This window comes from Bos mutus, chromosome 19 (assembly GCF_027580195.1).
Source record: "Bos mutus isolate GX-2022 chromosome 19, NWIPB_WYAK_1.1, whole genome shotgun sequence".
NCBI lineage: Eukaryota > Metazoa > Chordata > Mammalia > Artiodactyla > Bovidae > Bos > Bos mutus.
This window is the reverse complement of record NC_091635.1, coordinates 3,143,462-3,160,964: the sequence shown is the minus strand read 5'-3', so window position 1 is coordinate 3,160,964 and position 17,503 is coordinate 3,143,462.

Below are 17,503 nucleotides of genomic sequence, written 5' to 3'. Positions count from 1 at the left end.
AAAGAAAGAATACTCTCAGTGTCCATGCATATTGTGAGTGTGTGAGTGTGTGTGTGTGTGCTCAGTCCTGTCCAACTCTTTGTGACCCCATGGACATAGCCCACCAGGTTCCCCTGTACATGCAGTTTTCCAGGCAAGAATACTGGGGTGGGTTGCCATTTCCTACTCCAGGGGATCTTCCCGACCCAGGGACTGAACCTGTGTCTCTTGCGTCTCCTCCATTGCAGGTAGATTCTTTACCACTGAGCCACCAGGGAAGTTTTCATCCATGCATATGGAGGAGAAGAAATGCCTTCTCTGTGTGTGTGTGTGTTTGTGTGTGTGTGTGTGTGTCTGTGTGTCTGTGTGTGTGTCTGTGTGTGTGTGTGTTTTCCAGACAGTGTCAAGGAGCGCTCTCCTTTCTTGCTTATAGTCTGTAGCGCAGCAAAAACGTCTCCAGCATTTAACCCGTGAGACAAGTCTGTCACCACTCCTGTGTATGTGTGTGTGTGAGTCACTCAGTCCTGTCCAACTCATCACAGGAGAAAATAAAACGACTTTTTCACAAGAAGGATAGATTAGGACATGCATATTCAAGACTGGGAGGCCACATTCTCAAGAATTTGCAGACTGTTGAAGGTGATCCAGTTTTGCTGACTCACTGGTAAATACACCCTTATCAGAAGATCTCGGTAATGCATGGCACTGAAATTTTGGATGAGAAATGGAATACCATGAGACAGCATGCCCAATTCTATTTTTTTTAAATTCTGTATTATTTTATAACTAAAGTAGTACATGCAACATATATGTGTGTTTTATGATAATAAAATATGATAACATAATATAGTGAACAAGGCAAATCTACCAGTCGATTGAATAACCAGAACTTTACTGATACCATCAATACCATTGAGTTTCTCCCTGTTGCATGTAATTTCTCTATTCCCATCCAATCTATGACTTTTCTGTCTTACTCTTACAGACACACACTGTAATTTCATAAGCAATAATCTACAACTGCTCCTGATTATTTTTGAACTTCATAACCAAAATGTCAGCAAAATATAGCAAGCTATAAACAAAAGTATACATTCTGTATGTGAAGTGAAAGTGTCAATCGATTAGTCATGTCCAGCTCTTTGTCACCCCGTGGACTGTAGCCTGCCAGGCTTCTCTGTCCATGGAATTCTCCAGTCAAGAATACTGGAATGGGCAGCCATTCCCTTCTCTAGGGGATCTTCCCGACCCAGAGATCAAACCCAGACCTCCTGCATTGCAGGCAGACTCTTTACTGTCTGAATCACCAGGGAAGCCTGTGTGCTGTGCTTAGTCGCTCAGTCATGTCTGACTCTTCACGACCCCATGGACTGTAGCCCACCAGGCTCCTCTGTCCATGGATATTCTCCAGGCAAGAATACTGGAGAGGTCTGCCCTCTTCCAGGGGATCTTCCCAACCTAGGAATCAAACCCAGGTATCCTGCATTGCAGGCAGATTCTTTACTGTCTGAGCCACCAGGGAAACGCATACATACTGTATATTTCATACATGCTGTATATTATAAAACACATACATACTGTATATTATATAAAGAAACAATCCTAATCTTTCCCACAAGCCCTATTTGTACAAAGCAACACCTACTGGGAAGGTTACAGTCTCTGCTGTCATTGAAGACTCCTTTCCTTTCCCACCCCTCCTACCAGTTTGTCAGAACACCTTGAGAGCCTCTCTTTCAAAGTATTTCCAGACTGTGACCTCTTTTAACCACCTCAAGGCTCCCTCCTGGTCCAACCACCATGATTTGTTCCCCATCATTCCAAAGTCCCTTTATAGGGCCCCTCTACCTGCTCAGAAGCCCGATCTATTCTCAGTGATCTCTGTGGTCTTCTCAAAACATGAGCCAGATAACAATCCCAGCTGCATCTTCAAGATGAAAAAGGGTTGGATTCAATAACTCAAAAGGGAAGTTGTTACGGCTGTTGTTTAATGGCTCTGTCACGTCCGACTCTTTGCGACCCTATGGACCATAGCCTGCCAGGCTCCTCTGTCCACGGGATTCTCTGGGCAAGAATAGTACGGGCTTCCATGGGGTCACAATGAGTTGGACACTACTGAGCAACTTAGAGTGGGTTGACACGCCCTCCTCCAGGGGATCGTCCTGACCCAGGGTTTGAACCTGTGTCTCCTGCATTGGCAGGCAGGTTCTTTATGGTTGAGCCACTGGAGAAGCCCAAAAAGGGCAGTACGTAAAGCTTAGAGTTGACTTCCTGTTGGTTCCCAACCCCGAGAGCTTCTCAGGTGAAACCTGAAACTGGCCCCCAGAAGCAGAGGGTAAGGAGCGACAGGAAAGAGAGGCAGCCACTCCAGTCTAGCAGGTGATTTGTTGAAGACGCTGGGAACTTACAGAGGAGGCTTTTCTCAAGGACCACAAGACAGATCTTTGTGTCCTGGTACCAGACCTCATACAGAAGCTTTAATGGGGCTCAGTCTCCTCTTCAGTCCAGCTAATTAACACACTCATCGCCTCCTATTTATAATCCCTACCCAATACTTGGCCACCAGATGGGAAGAGCTGACTCACTGGGAAAGACCCTGATGATAGGAAAAATTGAGGGCAAGAGAAGACGGGACAGAGAGTGAGACCGTTGGATGGCATCGCAGACTCAGGGGGACAGTGAAGGACAGGGTAGCCTGGTGTGCTGCAGTCTGTGGGGTTGCAAAGTCAGACATGACTTAGTGACTGAACAACAACAAAATGAGTCAAGTCCGATCTCTAGAACATACTCATCTGCAAGTGAAGCTGTGTGCACCTTTTGACAAGCACACCCTCGTGTCTCCACCCTCCAGCCCCAGATGATCACCCGTCGACAGCAGACAGACAACGGTTCTGTCCTCTGCTTCTGCGAGTTTAAATTTTTTAGATTTCACATGTAAGTGAGTTAATACAGTATTTCTATGTGTCTGGTTTATTTCGTATAGTATAACATTCTCCAGGTTCATCCATGTTGTCGAAGATTGGAAAAAAAAAAAATCCTTTTTCATGGCCAAATAGTATTTCACAGTATATATCATATTGTCTTTGTTTATTAATCCATCAACAGACATTAAATTGTTTCTGTACAGTGGATATCCTCCTTCCAAATTCTAAGATCATATGGATAGTCTTTTTTTCTTCATTTGACCTGAATTTATCTTGCTGCTGCTGCTATTGCTGCTAAGTCACTTCAGTCGTGTCCGACTCTGTACGATCCCCGCCATCCCTGGGATTCTCCAGGCAAGAATACTGGAGTGGGTTGCCATTTCCTCCTCCAATGCGTGAAAGTGAAAAGTGAAAGTGAAGTTGCTCAGTCGTGTCCGACTCTTAGCGACCCCATGGACTGCAGCCCACCAGGCTCCTCTGTCCATGAGATTTTCCAGGCAAGAGTACTGGAATTGGGTGCCATTGCTGGAGCAGCATAATTTTCAAATGATCTATGATCCTCTATTGCAGAGTATTAAATATTTTTTCCCATACATACTGGGAATGAGGGCTTTTCTTCAATTCTTATTTAATCATCACTCGACTTTGAATTAATTACCAAGTTCTGATTATTTTCTATGTATTATTTCTCAGAGCTTTTCCCCCTACTGTTATTGTTTGCTTCTTAATTTGTGTAATTATATTGTCAAGCAACAAGACTTCTGTTACAGCTTTCATGTTTCCCATTATACCGACATTTTGATCACATTAGAATTATTATGGACTTCTACAGTTATTGAAATTCCTCCTCATGTAGACAGATTTCCTTATAACACAATGGAAGTTATTTGATTGCTCTTCAATGGGGAATTATTTATTATGTACAGAATGTTCTGTCTGGATATAATGGTAACTCATATAAGATAATTACAACCTTGAATTTGGACATAAAAACTAAGACATGCTCCCTTAGCATGTAAATACAGATATCTGATGACTCACTTTGCCACTTAGGATTGGTGTTCACTGTTACAACAATAACCCTTCTGATGGTTCCATAAATGGTTATGATCCAACATTTCATGGGAACAGTTTTAAAAGGCTGTTGCCAGGAATAGCATCAGGAAGAAGCCACGGATTTCTGGAGTTTGGTTAGACAAGTTTTGTCCGGTTATCTCCAGATTCCTCTTTTATAAATAATGCTAACTTTAAGTAGAAAGAAATAGGCTTCTTTATTGCTATGCAGAGCAATTACCTACACATATATTGTGTGTATATATATTTATATATGCATATATATATTGTATTCCTTCTCCAACCCCTTTAATTAACTGTTAAAAATGAAAATCAAAGGGCTATATTTAATGGTCTTGCATATAGCAGCACCAAGAAAGGGGACAGTTTCTTTTTTAATACCTTATTTAATATGAATAAATCTTGATTTTCGAAAATTAGTCCAACAGAAATCCACGTGCCATCCAGTAGCTCAAACTAGGCTAGGCATCTGTCAATCAGCTCAATAAATCATGAACTCATATGGAAAATATATTTATTCCAGCTGTGTAAAATTACTATGCTTTAAATAGTATACAATACAGTGCATCAAAATATTATAGCAGAAATTAGTTTTCACCCACAGCAAAAGAAATGAAGTGAAAGTTGCTCCGTGGTGTCTGACTCTTTGTGACCCCATGGACTGTACAGTCCATGAAATTTGCAGGCCAGAATACTGGAGTGGGTAGCCAGCTCGCTTCTCCAGGGAATCTTCCCAACCCAGGGATCGAACCCAGGTCTCCTGCCTTCCTTGCAGGCAGGTTTTTTACCCGCTGAGTCACAAGGGAAGCCCACAGCAAGCGTACCCGCAAATCTGGCAGTTTTGCAAAAATGCTCTTTTAATGTGGAATCCATAAAAAATGTCCATGTCCATAGTGCATTTCCTGAGTAACGATCAAAATTATTAGTAAGAATTCGGAGAAATTATAAACTCTGGATTCTGCATTGTTTTAGAAAAAGAGTTAATTTACCAGAATAAGGAATATGTACTGCTATGCCAAGCAGTGTTCTAAGTTAGGACAGCAAAGTTTTTCTTTAAAGGTTTAAATAGTAAATATATTTGGTTTTGTGGATTACACAGCCCCAGTTGCAATTACTCAACGATAGCTGCCTTTGTAGTAGGAAACTGGCCTTATTCAATATGTAAACAAATGGACGTGGCGGTATTCCAGTAAACTGTGTTTACCAAAATAGACGGCAGGCTGGATTCGTCTCACAGGCTGGATTTACCGTTCCCTGTTCTTAGTGTTTTACTTTATAATTTTGTTTGATTTAATTGCCTCAACACCTGCCTAAGGTGCGAACTATTTACTTATTCACAAATTAAAGTTTTGTGACTGAAAAAGCGACAGATGCTTATGGTAAAATATTTGAGAAACGCAGAATGGTATAAACAAGGTGGAATTTAATTAGGTCGATGCCATTTGGTACTCTTGCGGGCTTCCCTGGTGGCCCAGAGGTTTAAGTGTCCGCCTGCAATGCAGGAGACCTGGGTTCAATCCCTGGGTCGGGAAGATCCCCTGGAGAAGGAAATGGCAACGCACTCCAGAACTCTTGCCTGGAGAATCCCAGGGATGGAGGAGCCTGGTGGGCTACAGTCCACAGGGTCGCAAAGAGTCGGTATTTGTTACTTATAGTTTACACATTAGGAAACTGAGATTCAGAGATTTACCCAAGTTGTATGGCTTGTCAAAGGGTAGAGAGCTAGAATTTGCACTTTTTGACTTTGAAGTGACAGCTGACATCACAAAATCAGATAAAGGCATGGGAATCTGAGACTGTGACTTAACCCACAGGCAGCATGAGAAATGAGGTGGGACTTTTGAGAGATGGACAGGATCAGGAAACTTGATAAGAGGGCGAATATCAAACAGAAGGAGAACAAAGCTGGAGACCTCAATAGCCAACGGATCATACGTAACAATGATTACTTAGCTCCGTTTAGATAAACCACAACGACCAGGAAACTGATTTCCAGTGTACCCTCTTGCTTATTTGAGTGCCTAACTGCATACTCTACAGAGTAGAAAAGAAAATATTCACTCCCCCTTCCCCCCACTAATTAGGTCATTTAGGTAGGCAGACTCATTGACAATGGATCCATGAAAAGAATGAGATGGGAAAATTAAAGAATTAACTGTTCTCAAGCCACCCTGGGCAGGTCTTTTAATCCCTTTTTAGACGTCATAAATGAAGTGAAAGAGCTTGGGCTGAATCATTCTTGAGATCCCATTCAGTTGAAAATTTTTCTGATTACAAATTTTTTTTTTCCAATTTATAAATTTTAAAGGCACAGAACTCAGAATTACCTTATCTTTAATAGAGTTATCGAGATGTTCCAGATAAGAGACTTTCTTACCTTACTGAACAATGCCGTCGTTCCTGACTTCACACTATTTTGTTACTGAGCTTTAACAAATAATGTAAAATACTACTACTACTACTACATTTTAGCCATTTTTTCCCTCAAACACTACTTATCTCTTCCTTATCTCCCTTATCTCATCCTGAGACTTCAGTTGCAAATAAGTAACACATTGTGAACATGTCCTACACTTAAGTGCATTTATGCTTTTTCCTTCCACTTTTCCTCTGTGCTTCAAGTTGTACATTTTATATTGACTGGCTCCCCAGTTCAGAAATTCTATCATCTTCTCTGCCCAATCCACTGCAAACCCATCAGTTACGTTCTTAAATTCTTGTGTCCTAATTTTTGTTAGGAACGTTGCTCTATTTTCTGTTGAGTTTTTCTGTGTTTTCCTCTTTCTTTTCTCTATCCTCTTGAGTAGAATAATCACTGTTGCTGCTTAGTCACTAACTGGTGTCTGACTGTCTGTGATGCCAGGGACTGTAGCCCACCAAGCTCCTCTCTCCATGGAATTCTCCAGGCCAGAATACTGGAGTGGGTTGCCATTCCCTTCTCCAAGGATCTTCCCAACCCAGGGATCAAACCCAGGTCTCTTGCGTTGCAGACAGATACTTTACCACCTGAGCCACCAGGAAAGCCTTTGTTAATTAAAGAACAATATTAAAAGTAAACATGAAATCCACGGTACATTTCCATAGTGTATATCTAAATATACAAGTAAGATAAGGGTGTGTGATATATGTATTACACAGAAATACTTCTTTCAAATTATTTAAAAATAATAACTCAATTTTTTAGAAAAGGCAAAAATATTGAACGGGCACTTCACAACAAGTGAATAGAACACAAAACAAGATGCCAGTAAGTATAAGATGCGCTCTATTAGTTATCAGAAAAATAGAAACTAAATAACTAGACCATCATTGTAAAAAGCTGAGAAGGTACAATGTTGCCAAGGTTGATGAACAACCATGAGTTTTATCTACTTCTACTGGGAATATAAATTGGTACCGCCACTCGAAGAAAGTCCCTGACACTGGGAAAGATTGAGGGCAGAAGGAGAAGAGGGCGTCAGAGGTTGAGATGGCTGGATGGCATCATGGATACAATGGACATGAACTTGGGCAAACTCCGGGAGACGGTGAGGGACAGGGAGGCCTGGTGAGCTGCAGTCCACGGGGTCAGAGTCGGGCATGACTGGGCGACTGAACGCCAACTATCAGTTTGAACAAGTCCATGCTCTAAATGCCCAGTGATTCCTTTTTTATTTTTATAACACATAAATGTACATTAAAAATGTCTAAATATATTTGTAGCAACATTATTTATAAGAGCCCCAAACTATAAACACAATATCCATCTATTATAAGATGGATACATTGCAGTAGCGTTCATACAATACAAAGATGAGAATTATGAACACATTCTCCTTCAAAAGTGAGAATTATAAACTATACAGAGCAACATTTCAGAGACAGGCATGCTGATATAAAGAAGCCAGACACAGAAGTGTATACACTGTTACGATCCCATTTATACTCAATTCACAAATAGAACAGACTGATACCTAATGACAGAAATAAAAATAATGGTTACTTTCCTTTGGTGAGGGAGGGAGTCCCAGGGAATATTTTAAGTTGTCAATAATGAAAATGTACTTTGGGGTGTTGATAATGAAAATGATATTTTGATTTTAAACAGTTTGTTTACTTGGTAAAATTCATCAAGCTGTAACTTAAAATCTGTGCTTTCTATTTATGTATAATTCAGTAGCAAAGATTTACTACAAAATGAACCAGAAAGAGGGAGCTTTGTCCATATATCACAAGAGGCAAGGTGTAATGAAGTAGAATTCATCGGTTCAGCCCTCATTTTGACATTAGAAGAAGTGACTCAGCTTCACCTGACTAAAATCAACTCAGGAACAGATACAGAAAAAAGGTATCACGGGAATCATCATACAAATGCTACCTGCCAGCAAGCAACGACATGATGACTTTCTTTGTGTTCTTCTCCCATAAATGTAACCTGGACACGTCAAATAAAAGTCTATTAACTTTTGAGTACGTGAAATTAGTAGTCATTTAATAAATGGAGAGAATTAAGTGGATTAGGTAAAAATCTTAGAAAGGACTGAGTCATTTCTCAAACATACGAGTGAGTGAGTGTGTGTGTGTTAGAGAGAGAGAGAAAAAAAGGCAGAGAGAGACAGCATTCAACAGATTTTTTTCAGTGATGCATCCCCTGGAGAAGGGAAAGGCTACCCACTCCAGTATTCTGGCCTGGAGAATACCACGGGCTGCATGATCCATGAAGTCGGCAGAGAGTCAGATACGACAGAGCGACTTTCACACTATTCACAAACACACACACACACACACACACTGAACAAAGTAAGTAAAAATACGTACAAATATGTGAAAATGTGGTTTTGAGTTATCTGCAATACAAATCTCTTTATTAAGCACATGACTAAATGTTCTTAAGCTAATGCAGAAAAAAAAAATGATGTTATGTGAGATTAGTAGGGCTCCTGATATTCATTGTTTTCCTACAAAATCAAGCAGTTGTGCAATTTCATCATCGTTATATTAACTATATTAATAATAAATGTTCACTAGTTCCCAGATGCCAGTTAGTGATTTTCGTTCACTGTTATAATAAAAAAGCGTTTTCTTCTTAGTCAAGACAAACATCCAAATTGATTTTACTATACTTCTCAACATCTGAAAATGTTGAGAAAATTAGAAAAAATATATTAGAAAATAACTGGCCTTAATGTGACGAATATAACATTCTGGGAGATGAAGTTTTTCTGGAACTGCCAGTTTCAAAATTCCATCTTAATTAAATAACAATGGAGTCTCATTCTCCCGTCTCTTTTTGCCTAATTAAAAGCCAAGTAATGGATTTAAAATGAGTCTAATTAGTTGCAAAGCTTCTACTGTTCTTGCAACATCCTTATCCCAATTGAGCTAACATACACGTTTAACAGTTTCCACTTATCAGTAGGCAAAAAGTACATTTCTCATCTTCCAAAATGGTGTCTACCCTTCAAGGTTTTCAAGTAACATTTATGGCCTCCATGGAGACCCTGCTGCTGCTGCTGCTAAGTCGCTTCAGTCGTGTCCGACTGTGTGTGACCCCATAGATGGCAGCCCACCAGGCTCCCCCGTCCCCAGGATTCTCAGGCAAGAACACTGGAGTGGGTTGCCATTTCCTTCTCCAATGCATGAAAGTGAAAAGTGAAAGGGAAGTCGCTCAGTCATGTCTGACTCTTAGTGACCCCATGGACTGCAGCCCACCAGGCTACTCCATCCATTGGATTTTCTAGGCAAAAGTACTGGAGTGGGGTGCCATTGCCTTCTCCGCCATGGAGACCCAGTAAGACTCAAAAAGCAAATGTATCTGTTAACACGGACTCTTTCTTCCTCCAAGTCATATACCTAATCACTCTTGCTGTGGGTATGCTGTGTGAACTCTGTTCTATTAGAAACTTATGGGAATTCAGAAAAAAAGAAAGATAGAAAGTGAAGTCACTCAGTCGTGTCCAGCTCTTTGCAACCACATGGACTGTAGCCTACCAGGCTCCTCTGTCCATGGGATTTTCCAGGCAAGAGTACTGGAGTGGGATGCCATTTCCTTCTCCAGAGGATCTTCCCAACCCAGGGATTGAAGCTGGGTCTCCCACATTGCACACAGACACTTCACCATCTGAGCCACCAAGGAAGTCCATATGAAAAAGAGCTGCTTACAATTTTCTTGTTACAATAATAAGAGTTACTGTTGATGTGCATGCTCAGTCATATTTGACTCTTTGTGACCAAATGGGTTGTAGCCTGCCAGGTTCCTCTGTTCACGGAATTTCCCAGGCAAGAATACTACAGTGGGTTGCCATTTCCTTCTCCTGGGAATTTTCCCAACCCAGGGCTTCTCCTGGATTGCAGGGGGATTTTTTACCACTAGTACCACCTGGGAAGCCCCAGTTAATGATTATTTAACCTTTACTTTGTGCTGGGCATGTTCTAAAGATTCTCCATATATTAACAGAGTTATTTCTCACAATAACCATGTAAGGGAAGTACATTTCATAGGTGAAAAAAATGGCCTCGTAACTACACGATTTGTTTAAGATGATAGAGCAAATAAGCGGCAAAGTTTGGAATTTGAAACTATGACTGACTCCAGATCAGTATCAGTTATATGAGACCACATAATGTAATATGCCAAAAAATGTAGCAAGCAATATAAGGACACACGAAAAATCAATATCTACGCTATTTTTATGAGTTCTGATAGGATAGAAGGGAAACATAATACCAAATACTCTGTTCCATTTAGCAATTTAAAGTTTTGGAATCTTCATTCAAATGTTTAATAAAAGCAGAGGACAGTATTTATTAACTATAAAAACCTATAAATATTTTTTCTGTGATCCTTGTGTTAATCAGAAAGCAAAAAATCTATAGTAGGGACACAGACAATGAGAAAAGGAGGAGCGGATCATTATAGAAAATCATCAAATCACAAAGGAAGAACGAGAGAGGAACAAAGAAACTAGCAAGCAACCAGGAAACAGTAAAGGCAAGGAAGAGGAAGTGCGTTTCTGGCAAGAATTCCTTTAGATGTAAATGGCCTATATTCTCCAGTCAAAAGACATAGCGTGACTGAATGGGAAAAATGAACAAAACAAAACCACCTTTCGCGCTAAAAAGTGACTCACTTCAGCTTTAGGGACACGTACGGACCTAAAGTGCAAGAAAGAAAAAAATGTCCTTGGTATTCCATGCACATCGAAATCCAAAGAGGACAGAAGCAGCTACACTCGTATCAGACAAAACAGACTTCAAGACAGAGATGAGACACATTTTAAAGCTATACATATAATTGTCCTTCTATTAGTTATGTTTCCTCTAAATTTAGAAGTTTAGAAAAAAGTTTCTACTCTCCCATCCCCAGTGTTTGAATCTGGCACTCTCCTCACTGTATTAGAAATCTGAAATTGTTTCATGATATTGGATTGTTCACTAACCTTCCCTATTAACTGAGGCTCCCTGCCAAACACATACAAAATCTGGAAGAACTAGTGATTTATATGTGAGGAAATAAAAATCTGTACACCTTAAAAATGATATTTATTAACCATTTATATGGTTCAAGATGGTATTTTATAATAGTTTTATTTAAACTTGGAAATGAGAGACAAAATGTATATCTCATATTTTATAAGTATTGTTTCAAAACCAAATATTTACATTTGAGAGCAATACTTGTCACTTTGAGAAATTCTAAATTTTCATCTTTTTGAGATCTCAACATCTTATGCTGATAAAATGAATACTACATAATATTACAAAAGCATCTAAAATGGAACAGTTGGTACAGGAAACTGGGAAATACTTCCATCCCTAAAGTTTATGTCATTTTTCCAATGAAAGAGAAAGCTTGAATGTTACATTCTTCCAAAACCTGTTATCTGATAAAATTTTTCTGGAATGGAAAAAAAAAAAAGTATTCTGTAAGCACTTGCTAAATCCCTTCTGTGTGTTCAGCATTGCTATCTGGAGACGCACACTTGGATGATTCCTGGAGTTAGTGAGTATTCAGGACAGGGCTTGCTCTGGGGTTAGCAGCTGTTTATCTATCCATCAGTGGCTCCTGGTGTTCATCACCACAGTGCAGGCAACAAATGCATTCCTCAGATCAGTGTGTGTTTGGAGCGTCATCATGGCAATGCTAAATTCTTACCACAAGCAGCTGAAAGAGAGAGAGAGAGGAATCAGTGGTGGAGAGGCACAAGGGAGAGGGAGAAGGAAGGAAAGACAGGATGTGGCAGTTTGGTGAGGCTTACTGATTCTTCTCTGCCTGGATTGTGATTACATTCCTTCAGCCATATGCCAAATGGCAGGCATGGCCAACCTCGTGGTCTCCAGTGAAGCTTTAAATTGAATAAGTGCTTATTCAGTCATTGCTTAGTTTAGAGCAATCACTCAGAGATGTGATTTTTATCCCAGAAATAATCCTCCGTCTCTTTACCATTCCCGAAGTAAGAAGAGGAACATGCACAGGTTGTGTTGAGCCGCTTGTGAACATTCTTACGTTAGGATTCTTGTGTTACACGTGAGCAAACAGAGACTTAAGGTCACAGATATGAACCGTGTATACGCAGGAGAACCTGGCTTCTCTGCGCCCAAAGTCGTGCTCGTTTTACAAGACCAAGTGCCTCCCTCCTGCGATCTTTTCATCCTCGGAATCCTCATATACAACCTTGAACTCTTTTTAAGCTTCTATTTATTTACTTTGAGTTATTTGAAATTCATCTTGTTCCTCTTTCTTAGCTGCATATTTTGGAGGAAGGGGCCATATATGACTCATCTTTTCAAATTATTGCTCTGTTCAGCACATTTTCTTATAGTATTAGGTGCTTGACATATACATATGAAATATTATAAATAAATAATAAAAAATTTTAAATAAATACAAATGCCATCACCCTATGCTATAACCATCATAGTGAAAAAGATAAGTTTTAAAAACTGTCTGTGACGCTTCCCAGGTGGTGCTAGCAGTAAAAACAACAACAACAAAACACCTGCCAATGCAGGAGACATAAAGGACGTGGGTTTGATCCCTGGGTCGATGCCCTAGAAGCAGGCATGGCAACCCACTCCAGTATCCTTGCCTGGAGAATGCCCATGGACACAGGGACCTGGCCACCTACAGTCCACAGGGTCGCAAAGAGTTGGACACGACTGAAGCATCTTAGCATAGCACGCAGCACATTCATTAAAGAATCACTAACACTGGCTTTTCTGTTTTGAAGACACGGATTTGTCATGTGACATGGGCACTTCCGTGGTCAAAGCACCAGAAGGCTAAAGAATAAATCTTCTATTTAAATGCATTCAATTCTTTATCCGTTGCTTACATTCTAGATAAGAGAACAATTTTCTCTGGTCAAATTTATCACTGAGGTAATTATTGTCAGGTGTCTGGGGGAGATAATGTGAATTTACATCACGGCTGCTTATTCAAGTTTCAAAGACACAACTTCGCAGTCAGTTCACAATTCATTTCACATAAGAAAGTGCAGTGTTTATACAGTTTCTTATATAAGCCTAGCAAGGAAAATGACTACCCTTGAATCTGTTGAAGGGTCTTGTTTACTTCTGATGATGGCTAGTCTCAGTTCAGCACGTGGCCGGGTTTGAAAGCACTGGTCTGGGCACAGCTTAGAGCTGAGACTCGAAGCTTCTCTGAGCCCCTCCACTTTGGCTGGCACAGTGCTCAGGAATAACAAGGATGAGATGAATGTGGGAACTTAAAGATCCCCCATTTTTCAGCACTGTATGAGTATCCCTGCTGGTCTTGCAAGGGGCCACCCTGTGTTGAACAGCAGAGAGGGGTGACTTTACAGAGATCACTTTGGAAAGAGATCTCTTTTTTGGCCTTGATTCGGTATTCGGAATTGGGAATGATCTCTTTAAGAGAAAGCTTCAGGGTCCTTAGACAATTTGGGGTTTCAAAAACACCCCGAGGAAAGGATGAGAGAGAAAGAAACACATATGCAGGCATCTATCTATAAACACCGCCCTCTAACCCAGCAGTCCCCAGCCTCCTTGGCCCCAGGGACTGGCTTCATGTAATTATTTCCTCAGCTCCACGCCAGCTCATCAGGCATAGTTCCTGGAGGCTGGGGACCTCTGATCTAATCTTTGCAATAGGACAGCTATAAAGGGGCAAGTTGAAACTTTCTGCCAAATGGGGAGTTTGATTGAGTGATAAAAGAGACGACAATAATTGTACCTGAAGTTCACCAATGAGTTCCTCTCGGTTACCTAAAAAATTCCAGAGTGACAACCACTTGGCTGACCTCAGATCTATACAAGCTCCACAAGGAAACTCAGAAATGGAGCCACCGCTCTATCTTCCCTATACATCTCCAGCTTGTTTTGAACTCACATCCCCTTTAAGGAACTGTATACGCTAGCTTTTTTACAAGGAAGCCACTGTATACAACTCCAGTCTCCCCGCCTGTCTCTCCTGATATTTTAAACTTCAGCAACACAGAATTTCTTGCATTTCTTTGAAAGTCTTTGATGCATTCGGCCGCAATTTCTTGAATCATCCTGTATGCCAAGAGTGCCCGTGGCAGTCTCTCCTGGCCATGAGGCTGGACAGCTCCCAGTTCATTCTGTGAAGCACTCAGTACAGACCCTCTGTTCAGGATTTCCTGAACAGACTGCCCCCTCGCACCGCAGCTAGGTTTGATGCCTTCGGTTATTTCCAAGTGCATATCTCCACCCTGGCTTGGAATCGTTTTTATTCGTTTGCATCACCCCCTGCTGAGACAGCATCTTACACATAGAAAACACTTGCTTAACCTTGGCTGAATGAATACATAACTGAATGGCTCCTAGCCTTAGCTTTTCTGCATAAATAATTTCACTGTCTTTATACATGTCGCATAGCTTACTTACTGTTCAACTGGAAGAAATATGCAATTCAAAATGTTGCCCACACTGTCTTTTTGAAATATTTCATATGTCATTATATTTGAATGAGACAAAAAGTAAAAACAAGTGAGTTAATGTTTAAACACCTCTCTGCTTATTTGACTATTAGAATATGTGAAATGAAACCACAGAGCTCATTTATTTCTTTGCTAAAAATATCCACTTTTTAATTCCCAGTCATTTTTTACTTGGAGAAATTCTACTTGACCATGACACTCAGCATGTCATTTTTCAAACTCAAGAATTACAGGGCCAGACACTAATTTGATAAATCCATTGTCACGTAATCGAGGTTGTCTGCACTTTGGTGATAATGGAAGCTATTAACTTCTCTAAAAATGCCAGAAAGAAAGCAAATGTACCTGCATCATCATTTTGTATTTTTATGATTTTATTTTCTCACTTGTGCAAGCTCATGATAGGAAGAACCAAAACATTACCTGCAGTATCCATATGCAACCAACAGACGTGTGATTCCAAGGTTTAGCAGGTATTAGAGACCTGCTTAAGGACTTTGAAATAGTAGATGAATGTGTATAGTTCTTTGGCCAAACTGACCTCAGCAACTGGGTTTTTCTAGCAATCTTCAGTTCAGTTCAGTCACTCAGCCGTGTCCCACTCTTTGGGACCCCATGAACTGCAGCACACCAGGCCTCCCTGACCATCACCAACTCCCGGAGTCCACCCAAACCCATGTCCGTTGAGTCGGTGATGCCATCCAATCATCTCATCCTCTGTCGTCCCCTTCTCCTCCTGTCTTCAATCTTTCCCAGCATCAGGGTCTTCCAAATGAGTCAGCTCTTCACATCAGGTGGCCAAAGCATTGGAGTTTCAGCTTCAACATCAGTCCTTCCAATGAACACCCAGGACTGATCTCCTTTAGGATGGACTGGTTGAATCTTCTTGCAGTCCGAGGGACTCTCAAGAGACTTCTCCAACACCACAGTTCAAAAGCATCAATTCTTCAGCACTCAGCTTTCTTTATAGTCCAACTCTCACATCCATACATGAAAAATCATAGCCTTGACTAGACGGACCTTTGTTGGCAAAGTAATGTCTCTGCTGTTGAATATGCTGTCTAGGTTGGTTATAACTTTCTTTCCAAGGAGTAAGCGTATTTTAATTTCATGGTTGCAATCACCATCTGCAGTGATTTTGGAGCCCCAAAAAATAAAGTCAGCAACTGTTTCCACTGTTTCCCCACCTATTTGCCATGGAGTGATGGGACTGGATGCCATGATCTTAGTTTTCTGAATGTTGAGCTTTAAGCCAACTTTTTTACTCTCTTCTTTCACTTTCATCAAGAGGCTCTTTAGTTCTTCACTTTCTGCCATAAGGGTGGTGTCATCTGCATATCTGAGGTTATACAATCTTAGATTCAAATATACCTGTAACTATCATGGCAAATCTAAGCTTTGTTAAAAAATTATGAGAAAATAAAATTTAGGCAAGCTGAAATCACGCTTGGGATATCTGTAACTCTGAAAGCAGATTAAACCATAGTCATCTATAATCCTTAGATCTATAATCATCTATAATCTATCTATAGATTAATTAACAAGACCATTGTTATGGGGTGACTGATCAATATTCTACAACCCTGAAGGAATAAAGTTTGCAGAGTGAGGTTAGTTTGGTTAGGGAAGGTGGTATGGAACCAGGAGGTCTCTTAAAAAAAAAAAAGAGGGAGAAATATTTCTTTATTCTCAGAATTTTTTAGGAGTTATGATTGTGCTCCTTTCAAAGAATACGCCTACTCAAACATTAGACAGCAGTTTCAGAAAAGTTCTCATGTGATTTATCTCAGTTAATATAAATATTTATATTTTTGAAGTTTGAAAATTATTTAAAAGGTTTAAAATAATTTAAAATTATTTCTCAAAACACGAGCCATGGAACCTCTGGTTCCTGGGTTAGATTGGCAGAGTTGATTAAAATGCAGAGTCATAGGACTTGCCCCGTATCTACTGAGGAGAAAGTCCATGAACTTGAGATTCAGACTGTGGCCTTTAATAGAGTCCCTCTGCAGCATGAAGTTTAAGAAACTCTCTTAGAATCAGTGGAGAGAGAGCTCATTGTCTTAACTCCCTTATTATCACCCCCAAGCACACAAAAACCCACATGGTCACACTACACATGTCACACGTCATCTACGTTATGTTATTATGATGTTGTTCAAATCATTCATTTTGTAAATAAATCGAAATATCTGAATTTGAATTGCGGTTTTGGCACTGAATAGCATCATCTGAGGTAATAGAAGCTGACATAGTGTGAGAAGAACTTTGTTAGTGTCAAATAGATGGCGTTCACTTTCCCACATAACGCACATCACCGTAAATTATGTTTTCCGGAAAAGACACCTTTCACAGTCAATAAGATTAGGCACAACTGTGATGCACTCTCAAGGTCCCCCCCTGCAACGGACATACCCCCTAGTTACAGGATCATTCCCTGTTATTTTAATAATGTCAAGCTAGCTCTTATTCCAGGAATAGGCCATGGAGTTTCAAGCTCCCCTTCCTCCTAAGACACCTGCCGATGTGATCTGAATCCCCACTGATGTCGGCTGATTCCTTCCATACTTCCCATTTTCTGAGGCTCTCCCTAACACTCCTGTCAAT